The sequence below is a fragment of the Petaurus breviceps genome, unplaced genomic scaffold (genome assembly GCF_028583685.1).
Source record: "Petaurus breviceps papuanus isolate PSGF00001 unplaced genomic scaffold, PetGlider_PUasm1.0 139, whole genome shotgun sequence".
NCBI classification, from domain to species: Eukaryota; Metazoa; Chordata; class Mammalia; order Diprotodontia; family Petauridae; genus Petaurus; species Petaurus breviceps.
Window position 1 is genome coordinate 11,305,740 of NW_027185697.1, and position 15,247 is coordinate 11,320,986.

At 46.2% G+C, this 15,247-nt stretch overlaps 1 long non-coding RNA gene and 1 other non-coding gene across 3 annotated transcripts in view; both read right to left on the reverse strand.

Annotated features, from left to right (window-relative positions):
- Nucleotides 1-7,772: 7,772 nt before the first annotated feature.
- Nucleotides 7,773-7,875, reverse strand: LOC138146279 (U6 spliceosomal RNA). The gene has a single exon (XR_011164445.1). It is a non-coding gene; the product is annotated as a U6 spliceosomal RNA (small nuclear RNA).
- A 1,074-nt stretch (nt 7,876-8,949) lies between these two features.
- LOC138146132 (uncharacterized) overlaps nt 8,950-15,247 on the reverse strand; it is a 15,871-nt gene continuing 9,573 nt past the window's right edge. Inside the window, exons 3-4 of one of the 2 annotated variants that reach the window (XR_011164400.1) lie at nt 11,117-11,199; nt 8,950-10,417 (exon numbers count right to left, since the gene is read on the reverse strand). This is a non-coding gene — a long non-coding RNA (uncharacterized lncRNA). Of the gene's footprint in view, nt 10,418-11,094; nt 11,200-15,247 lie in introns of both variants that reach the window. The other variant, XR_011164399.1, reaches the window with a different exon arrangement.

The following is a 15,247-nucleotide window of genomic DNA, read 5'->3' on the forward strand; positions in this document are numbered from 1 at the left end:
AGAAGAAGTGAACAAAATTGTATGTATGTATATATACACACACACATATTTCTTGAATTATTTATTTATAATTTATTTATTTATGATTTATAATCGTTTGGCATATACAGGACAAACTTTCAAGTACTATCTGCATTATTGGCATTTTCTTCGTTTACTTTCTTAAGTGTGCAAATCAACAAAATAATAAATCAAGCCCTGCTTTGCAGCATTTGCCTGCTCCCAAAGTACAAACACTCACAAGGACGATTTAGTGCTGGGCTGTGTGAGCCAGTTGGAGCTGGCTCCAGCACACCCCCAAGTCCACAGTTACCTTCCCTGACACCATCTTTCCCTGTGAATGATCCTCCATGGCCTCTTCTCAGTGACTCTATTTCCTGACCCTGTCTTGCTCCCCAGCCAGGATGGCACCAGGAAAAAGAGTCCATCCCAGTCACTCCCCATTGGGAAAAAGAGGCTGTTCTGGGCTTTGGCTTCGCTCAGACCCCACCCAGCTCCCAAGCAGCTCCTTATCCAGGATTTGGGGAGTCAGGCCTTGCCCCATCTCCATCCCCTGAAGGATTAAATAGGCCTTGAGCAACAGCTTCCTCCTTCCCATCCTCTTGGTGGTCACCGGGGCTTGGGGCTTGTGGCCAGAACTCGGAGGGGCTTTAAGGGGTCACTGCCTCCTGCTCCCCCTGCCTCCAGATCCATCCCAGATAGACTGGCAAGAGAAGAAAGGAAAGGGGCAGTAGAGTGCCTCCTGCTCCCAAGTAACCTAGAGATGAGGCATGTCTTAGCTGTCCCTAGGAGGCTGTCCCTGAGGCCTTTCCCCTTGGACAGTTATCTACACCTTGCTAATGTAATTACCTTGTGATATCCTGTAAAATAGGTATCTTTATGTGTAACTTTCCTCACTGTTGACTGCTAACTGCAGGAGGACAGGGAAAAGGTATTGTGTAAACTTTATAACACTCACTGCCCCCACACACATACACACCCAGGTTCACACAGGGCTCTTCAGTCAATCAGTCAACCAACATTTAATAAGCCCCTACTACGTGCCACTAAGCACTAGGGCTACAAATAAAGACAAAAAATAGTCCCTGCTCTTAAGAAGCTTACAATCTGATGGGGGGGTGAGGAAGGGGGCTGCCTGCAAGTACAAACAAACAAGGCCTACAGAGGCTGAATTGGAGGCAATGGTCGGAGGGAAGGCATTAATATGAAGGAGGACCAAGGGAGTCTGCTTGCAGAAGTGGGACTTTTTCTGACACCTGAGAGAGGCCAGGAAGTAGAGCTGAGGAGGGAGAGAATTCCAGGCCTGGGGGACAGCCAGAGATGATGCTCTCACAGGGAGATGGAGCATGGTGTTGGTCAATGGTCAAGGAAGCCAATGTCGCTGGATCATGGTGTATGTGAGGTGGTTGGAAGGGAAGGTGGAGGAAGTCTGGGAAGACAGGAAGGAGCCAGGTTGTTGGGGGCTTTGAATGCCAAAGAGAGGATCTGTTGGATCCTGGATGCAACAAGGATGTCATTGTAGTTGATTGAGTAGGTGGGGTGACTTGGTCCATCTTGTACTATAGGGAGATCACTTTGACAACTGAATGAAGAATGGACTGGAGTGAGGGGAGACTTGAGGCAGGAGCCCCACTCCTGGGTTATTGCAATCATCCAGGTGTGAGGGGATGGGGGCCTGCACCGGGGGTTGGCACAGAGGAGAAAAGGGGCTACATGGGAGAGATGTTAGAAAAGTAGAAATGATAAGACAACATGATGGGGGCGGGGGGGGGGGGGAAATAAGTCTGGGTGACCAGAAAGATGGTCAAGATAGGTAAGATAATGAGCTCAATTTGGGATATGTTGAGCTTAGGATGTCTACAAGACATCCAATTCAGGGTGTGCAATAGCAATTGGAAATTCAAGAGATTACAGCTAGAAAAATAAATCTGAGAATCATCTGCATGGATATGACGGTTGAATCCATGAGAGGTGATGAGTTCACCAAGTGACACAGTATAGAGGGAGAAGAGAAGAGGGTACAGGACAGAAGCTTGAGGAACACCCAGCACTGATGATTATGACCAGGAAGAATAGACAGTGAAAGAGGTGGAGAAGGAGCCGTCGGACAGGTAGAAGGATAGTGTCCTGAGAACCTAGAGAGGAAAGAGTATCCAGGAGATGGCGATTAGTATTGTTAAAGGCTACAATGCTAAAGGTCTTTGGATCTGGCAATTAAGAGGTCATCGGTAACTTTGGAGAGAGAAGATGTATAGAGAGTTCAGAAGTAAGAGGAGACAAATACCTATGAGAGTCTGCCTTCTCCAGGGATTGACCCACAAAGAAAGAGAGAAATGCGACCAAAACTAGAGGGACTGGATGAATCAGGTGAGCTTTGTTTGTTGTTTTTAAGGATGGGGGAGACATGGGCATGTTTATAGACTAGGAGCAGAGCCAGCACATGGGGAGAAATAGGGAGAGAGCGAAGATAAGTGAGATGGGGGAGATTGAAGATAAAGCCCTAGCACCCAGCAAGAGCTTAATAAATGTTTGTTGAATGATTTAATCTCTTAGGAGATTTTTTTCCCAAGGTTTATTCATCCTGTCAGATGCTCATTTGCTTTTTTCCCCCCAGGGTCTAAATGAAGTCCTTCCTAATAAAGAGAATCACCCACTTTTTTTCTCGGGTGGAGATGAAGAACATGGAGGTCGGGACTTCTTGCCGTCGGCTCTTTGTGACTATTACAACATAGTAGGTCGTGCTGTTCTTGTTGTGTTTCCCCTTTGTTCTCGAAGAGGACCAAGGCATCATTGGGATGATGACGTCACTTGCAGTTGACTTGGATTTAAGCGAGGCAGGGCTGTGTAAGGTCACCCGCCTCACTTTCTCCTCCAAGAGCCATCTGGGTCCAGTGGCCAGATATTCATCAGGACAATGGAGAAAGAGCATTCAACCCTCCCTCTGTCACTTATGTGATGCTTTTCAAGTCCCTTCGCTTCTCTAACCCTCTGTTTCCTCATCTGTTGAACAAGAGAGCTTGATAAGATAACCTCTAAGGGCCCCTCCAGCCCTGAATCCTATGACTTCAACAACTATGAATGAGACCAAGTGGCAACTGGCAGCCACAGCAATGTAGAAGGCACTGTTGTATAGAGTAAAGGATGCTCTGCTTAGAATCAAGGAGACCAAGGTTCAAATCCTACCACTAATGCTTTCTAGCTGACAAGTCACTTTATTCCTTACAAGTTTGATTTCCTCATCTATAAAATGGGGGTGAGACTTATAGTATGTACTTTGTAGGGTTGAGGTAAGGACCCAATTTAATAATGGATATATCAATCAGTAAGCTTTTTATTTTGCACCTATTATGAGCTAGATACATTGGGATTGCAAATAATAAAGCCAACATTCTGATGGGGGGACAGTACCTCTCAAAATACATAGAGTATAAAGTTAATAAATACAAATATCATTATTAAATACGAGGGAAGGTAACAGGAGAAGGAAATTAAGCATTTATTAAATATCAGTTGTGTGCCAGGTACTGTGTGAAGCTCTTTACAAAGATTTTCCCATTTGATTGTCACAATGACCCTGGGGGATGGGTGCTGCCATTACACACATTTTATAGTTGAGGAAACTGAGGTTAGGTGACTTGCCCAGGGTCACACAGCTGGATTTGACTCCAGGCCCAGCCTTCTATCCACTTCAATACAAGGGAGTTTGGGAGAGAGGACTCTCACAGTTAGGGGAATCAGGAAAAGGTGCTTAAATGACCATTAATTGGGATGTGTTTTGCTGGAGGGAAGCAGTGGAGGAAGGGGACTTAGAGGAAACTTGGACTCATTGTAGAGGGAGGAAGCATTCTTTGGCATGACCACCCCTCCCTTGGGAAAAGAAGACCCTGTCCCCCAGTTGTCTCGTTGGTGAGAATGGAAGATCCTTGAGGGCAAAGGCCTCCTCACTTCCCCTGCATCCCCAGGTCATAGCACTTTGACTGGCACATAGTAACTTAATAAATTTTTGTGGATTGGTTCATGAAAGGAGATAACCTTTCTTAGAGGTAAGCACAAGTACCTGGCACACAGGAAGTGTTATGTACTTATTCCCTTCTTTCATCCATTGGTTTAACATGGTGGTGAGAGCATTGTGTCTCCCTCACCTCCCCTACTAGACTAGAAGGTCTTTGGAGAGGAGGGAAGGTACTTTCTGCTCCATTCACTCACTCACTCACTCATTCACTCATTCATCCAAGTATTTGAAGAGGGGTAGGTCTCCCTACTCCTCTGATCAATTGTTTTCCCACAACTAATTGATAGTCACAGAAAACAAAGAGCAAATAACAGAGGTAATAAGGTATTGACATGTTAATTATGTGTTCTACTAATTATAAAAGCGCATTTTTGCCTTGTGTCCTCTTATGAAATGCAAAAACATTTTTCTGATTGAGATTGAATTTGAAGGGGAGTTTGGGATTGGCTGGCTTAAAACTGGCCACGCTCTTAGGGACTTTTAAATAACCAAGTCTCTCATCTCTGGAGTTCCACTTGAGTACACCAAAGACTCAGTGTGTGACCTTGGGTGAATCACTTGACTTCAGCTCTGAGCCTTAGCTTACCCAGCTACTTCATGAGAAATACTGATCCCTTTTCTTCCTAACTCTCAACACTGTTGTGAAAATCATGTAAGACAAGTGTAACAACAGCTTTGTGTGTGTCCTGATCACCTATGATGGAATCACCCTCACTGGAGGCCCTGGAGACCTGTTCCCGGAAGACAGGAGAACTGGCACCTGGTTGGACATTCTATGTCAGCCTACCATGTGGTTAGGAGCAGTCTCTTTCCACCAGCTGCATGGCTGGTGCAGTCTGTGTCTCTGAGATGACCTGACAGTGCAGCTCATCTTTCTTTCCTGCATTGATATCTAAAGGACTCTTCATTCACAGAATCACATAGTAAGCAGGGAGCACCTGAGGGTCTTTGGCCTCTACCTTTGGCTGAGAAATGGGTCTTGGTCTTGTTTCATTCTTCAAAGGTCAAAGTGAAAGGAATTCAATCCCTGACCTGGAGCCTAGGATTCCAAGGTTGCATATGGCAGCCAGCATAGTCCAGAAGCCACAAGGTGCCGGTCCAGTGGAGCTTTGGACTTGAACTGACTGGGGCTAATGTTGTAAACTAAAGTTCTAAAAGTGTGTGACATTATTATTCTACAATGCCAGTCAAAGATAAAAAAAAAAAACCTTCTTCCCTAGAGGGTTTTAAATCAAGGTTTCACTGCTAAGGGCTGTTTTGATTTGTGTATGCCTTAGGGCAGAGGACATGACTTCCCTGTTCATTCTGTCAGATTAATTCATTAATTGACCTATTTGGAGTTTAAACAAAGACCATCAGCTGTCTCAATTATGAACTTCCAAATATAAATTATCAAAGGAGATCATGCATATGTAAAGAACTCTATAAATATTAGATATTATTACTATTAGATGATGATGATGATGATGATGATGATGATGATGATGATGGCAATGATGGTGACTTATTGGTCTGGTGGGTTAGCAGGCAAGAGCTCAGTGCAGCTCCTTCCCTTTGGTGGGGACGCCACTGAAAGTCCACATTCAGTGAAGGCCTCAATTCCATGCCCGATGAGTCGCTGCTGAAGCACCTGGAGTTTTACTTTGTAGACAGAGGATTCAATATATTTCCTGAAGTATTTGAAGGGCCATCATGGGTCTTGTTATGTTGGACCTCCTGATGGTAGAATTAGGAGCACTGAGTGGATGTTGAAAAGTGGCCAATTTGGTCTTGAGGCCAAGAAAACCTTCTTAACAATTGGAATTGTTCAAAGGTGAAATGGACGACGTGAGCCCCCCTTCACTGGAGGTCTTCAAGCAAAGACAGCCAGATGCCCACCAGGTCTGGGTGTTGTAGGGGGAATGGTTGGCTTCAGGTTGGACTAGACAGAGGTGAGTTGCCATCCAGCTCTGATACTCTGTGATTCTGTGATGCTCCAGATGGCGAGATCAGGAGAACCTTCTGCCTGTGCCAGAAGAGCTCATTGTCCCCTCCCATTCATCTAAGTCCACCCTCCTTAGAGGCAGCACAGCATGGTGTGGCATGGTGTGAATTGCCCGAGATCACACAGCCAGTGTATTCAGGGTCAGCCTCAGATTTAGGAGCCTCAGAGCAAGGAAGGCCTGGATTTAGTCTTAGAACTAGCTCCTTTGGGTTCCCAAAATCTGATTGTTAAATTCTTGGTATAAGTCTTTACTTCTCAGAAATCTGGCAAATGCTACAAATCAGGGCTTGGTTTGTTGTTTTGTGAATTGTCTAGACTTAATGAAGTGATGAAGGAGATGTTAATAAAGCCAATTAAACTTAAAAGTGTCGTGAGGACTTTTCTTTTGAGAGCTGGTTGTTAAACATTTACTAGCACGCTTCTGCCTGTCTGTAACATGCACTGGCTTGTTTGACCCTGGATAAGTCACTAACTTTTTAAGATTGTAAGTCACAGCTGATAAGTGTCAGTGAAGGGATTTTTAATACCCAGGCTGATGAAATTATAGACCTTCCTCCCTAAAAAACAAATTCTCCCTGTAACTTGCTGGGAAATGAGTCCAGCTGAGGAAGGATCATGGCTCTTAGAATGCTGCTTTGTAGATGATGATGGATGGAGTAAGAGGAAGGGGCAGGAAGGAGGGCCCCACCACCTGGTCTCTGTCTCTGCTAAACACACAAGGGCAGTGGGGAGCCTGAAGCTGAAGAGCTAAGTATTCCATATGTAAGCAGCAGATAGAAAGGAATGACTTCTGAAAGGGGAAGGTCGCTTTTCAAGCCCCTGAGGGGCCACTGCAGGGAATCTCTGTCCCAGGGTGCAGAAGGCTCGTCTGCCTAGTGTGCTTTGGACCATGACTACTCCAAGACAGGGAGTTTAAGGAGATAAGACAAAGGCAGAGGTTGAGACACTGGCCACAGAGGTCTGACCTGGGGCCTTGAAGGGAGCCCCCACTGGGCATTGGGAGCCCAGTGAGTACTCATTGGCCATCTGTTTGGAGGCAGCCCCAGGGGTTGTTATTGGCCAAGAGGAGACCTTGGGGATGGACAAGGCAGGTGGAGGGAGAAGTAAAGACCTTCTTACACAGCTAGAAACCCTGAGTAACTTCAGGCAAACCCCAGCATACCCCTGGGCCTCACTTTCTCTCCCCTTCGCTATAAAAGTGAGCTCATGAAAGATTTTTAAGCTATAGCAGGGCTCTGCCTGCCGAGATCTCTTCTCGCCACTCATCCTTCAAGGCTCATCCGCCCCCCCTCCCCGCCATGTTTCCCAGCCCATAGCCTCTCTGGCCTCCCTCTGAATCTCCAGTCCCACATTCTCCATTCCACATTCTACTACTTTCTGGCTGTCTCCTTCTTATGCATTGTCTCCCCAGGTTGCAAGTTCCTTAAGGGCAAGGACTGTATCTTCACTTTCTCTCCATTTCCCTCCCCACAGCCTTAGTGCACAGGGACCCCAGTAGATGGACGGAGACATGAATAGCACACTTGGACAGGGCATCAGGAAGACCCAGATTCATGCTCTTCACCAACTGGGTGGTCCTGGGCAAATCACTCACCCTGTGCCCAGTACTTGCTACATTCCTGTGGCTCCCTATTGCCTCAAGGATCAAATACCAAACAGAGTCTTAGTGCAGTTCGACCTTTGGACACCCCGGATGTACTTTTCTGATTGACTGATAAAGCCCCCAGCAACCTCTTCCCTGTGTTTCCAACTTCTTTATATGTTATTCTTTCTTTTAAAATTGAACTTCAGAAATTTGCGTGTGATCCTTGGGCAGGTCATGTTGCTCATCTCCTCTGTATTGGTCCAGTTTTAGTATATACGCTACTGAAACAAGCGCCATTATATGTTATTCTTTCCCCACTCTCCAGAGTCCAGACAAAATGGTCCGCCCCATTTCCACCCTTCCTTTCTGTACCTCTGCACTGGCCATGTCCCCCACACTGGGAATGCCCTCCTCCGTCAGCTTTTTCTTGTTGGTCATTTTTCAAATTGTGTCTAACTCTTTGTGATCCCATTTGGGGTTTTCTTGGCAAGGATATTAGAGGTGCTTGCCATTCCTTCTTCAGTTCATTTTACAGATGAGGAAACGGAGGCAAACAGAATTAAGTTGCCCAGGGTGACAAAGCTGGTGTTTGAACTCAGGAAGATGAATCTTCCTGACTCTAGACTCAACTCTCTATCTGCTATGCCACCCCGCTGCCCCACCTGGCATATAGTAGGTGCCTAATAAATGCTTGCTGATGGACACACTAGGGGACCTCTGATATCCCTCTTGACTAAAATTTTAGCATTCTGCCCCCAAAAGAGCCTGCTCTGACTCATTTAACAGATGCAATGATGCCCAAAGGACTGACTCACATTGAGGGGTTGTCAAAAACGGAGGCCAGCCTGCAAGGGAGCTATTTGAGAAGTTTGTGTCCCACCTGATGGAAAGGGAGCCACCTTCTCACTGTTCATACATGAGGTCAGCCCTGACAAGCAGAAACAGGCTTAAGGTGTAACTAGGAGTCTAGGTTAGACCTTTGGAAGCGCTTCCTTAGCTCTGGGGAAGATGAGGCACAAGGCTGGCCCTTTGGGGAATCTGGGGCCGAGGAGCTGAAGGAGACATTTCTGGGGGCGGCCTGGGGACTGTGCTGTCAGAGACAGGGTAGTGAGCAGAGGTGAGGGTGGAAGGAAGCCTGCTTCTGAGGGGAGAGCAGGGGCCACTAGGGAAGTCTCTAAGCCTCTGTTTTAGTCAAGCGGCCAAGTCAGGAGCCTGATTGCAAAGCGAGAGTGAGAGAGGAAGTGGAGGGAGGAAGGGAGGGAGTGAGGGAGGAAGGGCAGACAGCTTTTTTTTTTTTTTAAGGAATTTGGCTGTGAAAGGGAGGAGAGATATGGGACCCAGTTTAAGGGGTGAAAGTGAAAGTCTTCAAGGAATGAGAAGACTTGGGTGTGTCAAGAGAGAAAGGAAGGAGCCAGCAGTTAGAAAGGGGCTGAAGGTGAAAGAAGGAGGGCAGATGACTACCACTGACCACCCTATACCCCAATGACTCCAAAGTATAGAACCAAACCGACAAAGTGTGGGTGAATCATAGGATCATAGATCAAAAGTCCCATGGGACCTTCGGGGGCCTCTGAACCGTGAGCCGTTGAGAGCATGGACTTTCTTTGGCTTCCCTTTGTATCTCCAGGGCTTATAGTAAGCACTTACTAAATGTTTGTTGATTGACTGACTAGTCCAATCCCACCTTCATTTTACAGATGAGAAAACTGAGGGAAAAGAGAAAAAAAGCCACACAGGTAGTAAGCATCAAAGGTGGGATTTGAACCCAGTGTGATAGATGTTGCCATGGGAAGTTTGGAGAAATGAGCAGGGGTTTTGATGATCTCAAGCTACTTCTGGCCACTAAGGTCCATCCTACCAGCACCTGTCTTCTGGTGATGCTGGGTGGTTGGCTATTGTCCTTCGTTCTCCAGGAGGACCAAAATGACATCACTATGCCTGGGTCAAGTTTCAGTTTGTCCAGCTGGCTGATCAGAGCAATGCGAGCTCAGAAGGCTCTACCACAGGTCAGGCAAGAACAGTCTGTGTGATCATTTGGGCTGGATTCTCCAAATGTGCGCATCCTATGTTTCCTTTGAGCTGTTTCAGTTCTGCTTCACTCGTAGAGCACGGCGCCTTCTCTGATGTGGGCACACCGTGCTGAGTGGTCCTGTGCCAGTGTCTCCCATGTCACATAGTCAGTTCCAAAGTTCTTAAGAGAGATCCTGAGAGTGTCCTTGAGTCGCTTCTTCTGACCACCATGTGAATGAACAAGTCTACATTTTGCATTCAAACAATGTGGCCATCCCATTAGAGTTACACTCTCTGCAGTAGAGTTTGAATGCTTGTCAGTTTAGTTTGAGTATGGACCTCAGTATCTGGTACCTTATCAACAGGTGATCTTCAGAATCTTCCTAAGAGAATTCAAATGGAAGAGATTCAGCTTCCTGGCTGGTGCTGGTAGACGGTCCAGGTTTCACAGGCATATGACTCTGAGGTCAGCACCATGGCTCTGTAGATCTTCAGTCTGGTAGTCAGTCTAATACTTCTTCTCTCCCATACTTTCCTTCAGAGCCTCCCAAACACTGAGCTAGGTCTCGCCGTGTGTGTGTCAACCTCATTATCACGGTGTACGTCCCTGGAAAGTACCCTGCCAAGGCAAGTGAACTTACCGGAAGCATTCAAAACTTCTCCGTTTTCTGTAACCCATGGTTCCACATGTGGATGGTGTGGTGGTGGCTGATGGAGCACCTGGGTTTTCTTGGTGTTGTTGGGCCAAAATGAGCATAAGCAACAGAGGAGTGATGGACGCTTTGCTGCATCTCAGCGTCAGAGGCTGCATTGAGTGCATGGTCTTCTGCAAACAGAAAATCCTGCATTAACACTCCCTCCAGTAATGCTAATGTGGCTGTGAATTATGGACTCCCACATTCTGGAAGACTCCCTCCCCACTGTTAATGACCCAAAGCATAATAGCAGAACACAGGGGCAAATCACACATCAGGGGTAAGGGCCAACTGGTAGACAGCCCAAGAACAGCAATGCTGCCCGCTTGGTGTCAAAAGAGGCAGAGAAAACCACCTGGTGGCCTCTCTGTGGCTCAACTTGGGCGAACAGATAGACTTCTAGGAGTCTTTGAACTTGGATAGGGAAAAAATTCCATCTTTAGTTCAATCTCATTGCTTTCCTTTGTAATCTCATGCATTTTATTTGGTGTATTTTTAAAAACTCTTTTGGAGGAAGGACTTTCTAGACTGCCATTATTTTTAAAAGGTGAAAGAAAAACCCTGCTTTGCGGAGAATTTATTGGAGAACACAGTCAAGAATCTCACCGCAGGTGAAGGTATGCAGGGGTTACAGTCTACCAGCAGAAGGCACATGGCACCATCGAGATTGTGGCACCATCACACTAAGTCCCGCTGTCATGGTACCACTGGGGACGGAGGAAGGATATTGGTGATAGACTGAGGTGGGGGCCAGTCCTGGAAAGAGCCTAAACAGAAGCTTGGGGCTCACCATTTGCTGCTGACTCACCCTGGGACCTCGGGCACTTTACCTCCTCTCCAGCCCTCAGTTTCTTCCTCTGCCAAATGACTTGGTCATCTCCAAGCTTCCTTCCAGTTCCGACATTCCATGAGCCTGTTTAGAAACATGGCCCATCTGGTTCTCATTGAGAAAGCTCATTTTCTCAAGAGATGCCTTCCCAGCTCCCCCACTTCAGCCACCCACCTCTGCTGAGTCCAATCCCCAGATTCCCACAGTGTGACTCCCTCACCTTCTCCTTCCGAAGGGTCATGTTTTATAGACTGTTGTTCTACATGCATGGTTTGGGGGTTGGGGTTGGTTGTTGGGTTGTTTTTAGTGTTGTGGGTTGGGTTTTTTTTTCTGAGTAAGATTTCTCTCCCCTTTCAGAAACAATGAAAATAAACTTTTGGCTTGTGTACAACCCTTGGAAGGACATTGATGTCCCAGAAAGGGCCTTGAACTGGGACTCATAGGATCATAGCTCTGCCCGAGAAGGGAACTGGGGGGTCATCAAGTCCCACGACATTGATTTCATAGATAAGGAAAATGAGACTTAGAAATAAGGGGCTTGCTCATGGTTATGCAGCTGGGAAGCAGAAGAGCTGAGATCTGAACCCAGGCCCTCTGATGCCAAAGCCCACAGTCTTTGTCCTACAAGGAGGCTGGTAAATCCCTGCGTTTCCACAAGCATATCACTCTTCTGCTCCTGGGCTTTAGCATCCTATGTATGTATGGGATATTCTAAAGGTATGCCACTGACCATCCCAGCTCTAGTGTCTATGGTCAATCAATTAAGGAGCATTTACTGAACTCCTTCTATGCATCAGACACCGTTCGGTCCCTTCCACTGCCTACATTCCTTGTTTCAAGACCCTCTCAGTCCTGACATTCCCTGTTCTAAGACCCTCCCAGCCCTGATATTCTATGTTTTAAAGCCCCTCCCAGCCCTGACATTCTAGGTCTATGACAGCCTGACCTCTGGAGGACCCCAACAGGCAGCCAGAGTTTTCTAGGGGAAGGTTTCCTAATAGCTTTTAGATTGTGACATGCCCTCTGCTTGCCACTGCCCTGGGGATCTTTTGGAAACCCCCAGTGTTTGAGTCACAGACAGAGGGCCCAGGGCCCAGCCACAGGGTCCTGACACCTCCAGGGGGTCCAGCAAGAGGCTCCGAACCAGATGACTTCATAGGCTATTCCTGTTGCCTCTGCCATCCTGTCTGTCATTGGGCTTGGTGACTCACCAAGGCAAAACTCAGCCCGGGAAGAGCCAAGTTCATAAAAAAGAAGAATTTTTTAAACTTGAAAAATACTTTTTTTTCTTGTCCTTTTCTTTGGAAAGCTCGGCAGGCGAGCAGGCATTCCTGGATCATTCACCCTTCCAGAGGGGCCAAGAACTAAGAATTATAGAACCCCGGGGCATGTCCTTCCTCTCTTCTCTCTCTCCCACTCTTTTTATTCGCCCTTTCTCCAATCTTCTCCTTTTCTCATTATTCTCTCTCCCCTTTCTCTTCTCTTCTCTTCTGTCTCTGTCTCTGTGTCTCTGTCTGTCTGTCTCTCTGTGTCTCTGCCTCTGTCTCTGTGTCTCTGTCTGTCTGTCTGTCTGTCTCTCTCTCTCTCTCTTTCTCTCCCTTCCTCCCTCCCTTCCACCTCTTCCCCAATCTTTGTCATAGTCCCTTTCAGCCAGAAGTGCCAACATGGACAGCACCCTCCAGAACCAAGTCTGTCTGCATTCTGGTAAAGTCCTGACCTCAAACCAGAAGAATCAAAGGCATCAGTATCCACTCTTTTTGCTTCCCCTTACCTGTCCTGAGCTCTGACCCCCCCCCCCCCCTTGCTGTCAGACCAACCTACCTAAGTCTCAAACCCTTCCTTCCCTGGCCTGCATTCTTTTGTACTATTTTTCCATCTTTTTTTAGCATTCTTTTTTAAAATTCTGAGTTTTTAATTCTCTCCCTCCCTTCCACCCCTCCCCCACCCATTGAGAAGGCAAAAAATGTGATATAAATTATATATGTGAAATCATGCAAAACATATTTCCACGTTACCTATGTTGCAAGAAAAATAAAGAAAGTAAAAAAATGTATATGCTTCAATCTACACTCAAATGCCATCAGTTCTCTGTCTGGAAGTAGATAGCATTTTTCATCTTGGGTCCTTTGGAATTGTCATGGATCATTGTTTTGATCAGATTAGCTAAGTCTTTCATAGTTGATCTTTGTTACAATAGTGCTGTTACTGTGTATAATGTTCTCCCGGTTCTGCTCACTTCACTTTGCACCAGTTAATATGTCTTCCCACCTGGCCTGACATCTTGATCCTGGCTACTAGGCTCCTTAGAAACTGGATCTTTGCTTCACTGGTGGTACCTGCTCCCAACTCATTTGACTAAGACTTTCCAACTCACTTCCACCACATCTATTTGACCATTTGCCAGTCTTGGTCTTGTTCCTTACTAGCCAACTACCTAAGTCCCAAAATTAGACTCTCCATTTCTCCTCTCCATCCTATCCTTCCCCTTGCCTTCATCCAGAAGCTCATGACCTAATACCTTAATTATGCTATGAGGCAACTAAGTGGTTCAGTGGCTAGAGAAGAACCTGGAATTAGTAAGACCTGAGATCAAATCCTGCCTCAGACACTTAATAGATGAGTGACTCTGGTCAAATCACTTAACCTCTGACTGCCTCAATTTCTCTAACTGTAAAATGAGAATCTTAATAGCACCTACCTCCAAGGGTTGCTATAAGGATCAACTTAGATAATATTTGTAAAATGCTTAGCACAGTGCCTGGCATGTTCATTTTCCCCTGCAGCCCTGCCCCTAGTTAAGGAGACAAAAAAACCTTTAAAGAATCCATTGTTGAGGAACTGTGTTTTTATCCAAATAGAGATCCCTGTTGACTCTGCAATATACTTTCCTTTATCTTATATTTCTCCCATGACTTCCATTTCCATATATTCACAAAAACCCAGATCCCCTGAGGAGACATTACATCTGTGGATGACCTCTCCAGCCCTAGACTTCCCAATACCCCTGTGCCAATCCCTATGCTCATCCTTGTGCCTGGGAACTTCATTAGTGTATGGTGAGCCTACTAGCTCACCACACTCCTCAAAACTCCTGCCCATTGCTTTCACCTGATCTCAGTTCTCCTTCAGAATACCTGAGGATGCCCACACCTCCCATTACCTCTCACTATTCTACCCACCAGGATGCACCACTCTTAGATTTCCCCATCTGACCCCAACCTCCTAGGCTCTCCTTCTCTCTCTCTCTCTCATTCATCCCAAACCTCCTTTTTTGATTTCTTTTTGATGTTGAGCTTACAAACACAAGCATGGTGATCAATATCAGAAAACAGAAGAGGAATGTATGTGAAACTGGGTAGTTCTGTTATATGCAATTTGGGATAATGTTTAGAGCCAACTTCAGAGACAGGAAAATGTGGATTCTTTCCTCTAACAAATACTAACTGGGTAACACTGGGGAAGTTGTTCAATCCCATAGTGCCCCTTAGACGGCTCTCTAAGACTAGGTAGCAGAGACAGGGCCAATCTTAAAATTGATAGAGATAGTGTCCTTATCTTGGGGGGGGGGGGCGGTTCCTATGCCAATGAAATCCCAGGTTCAATCCCCACTAGAGGCAGCTATATGGCACAGTGAATAGAGTGCTGGGCTTGGAGTGAGGAAGACCTGAGTCCGAATTCAGCCTTAGATCCTTAGTCTCTGGGCAAGTCAAGACTTCCATCCCCCTATAGAATGGAGGTGAAAATGGCACCTACCTCCCAGCGTTGTTTTGGGGATCGACTGAGATCATATTTGTAAAATGCTTAGGGCAGTGCCTTGCATATTGTTGGTGCTTAATAAATGTTTCTTTCCTTCCTACCTTCTCATCCCCTATACTAAATTTAACACAATACCGTGTTTCCCCGATAATAAGACACTGTCTTATTTTTTTTTGGACAGAAAAACACCAGAGGGCTTATTTTCAGGGGAGGGCTTACTTTAATGAACATTGACAGCAATTTTAATAAACAGGTAAATGTGAACAAAAAAAATGTACCTTTATTCAATAAGCAAATCACTGGGGAAGAACAGGATGACGCACTCACTGCTGCAGCTCTGATTGGATGCAGCTGGGAGCGCAGCGTGCATTTCACC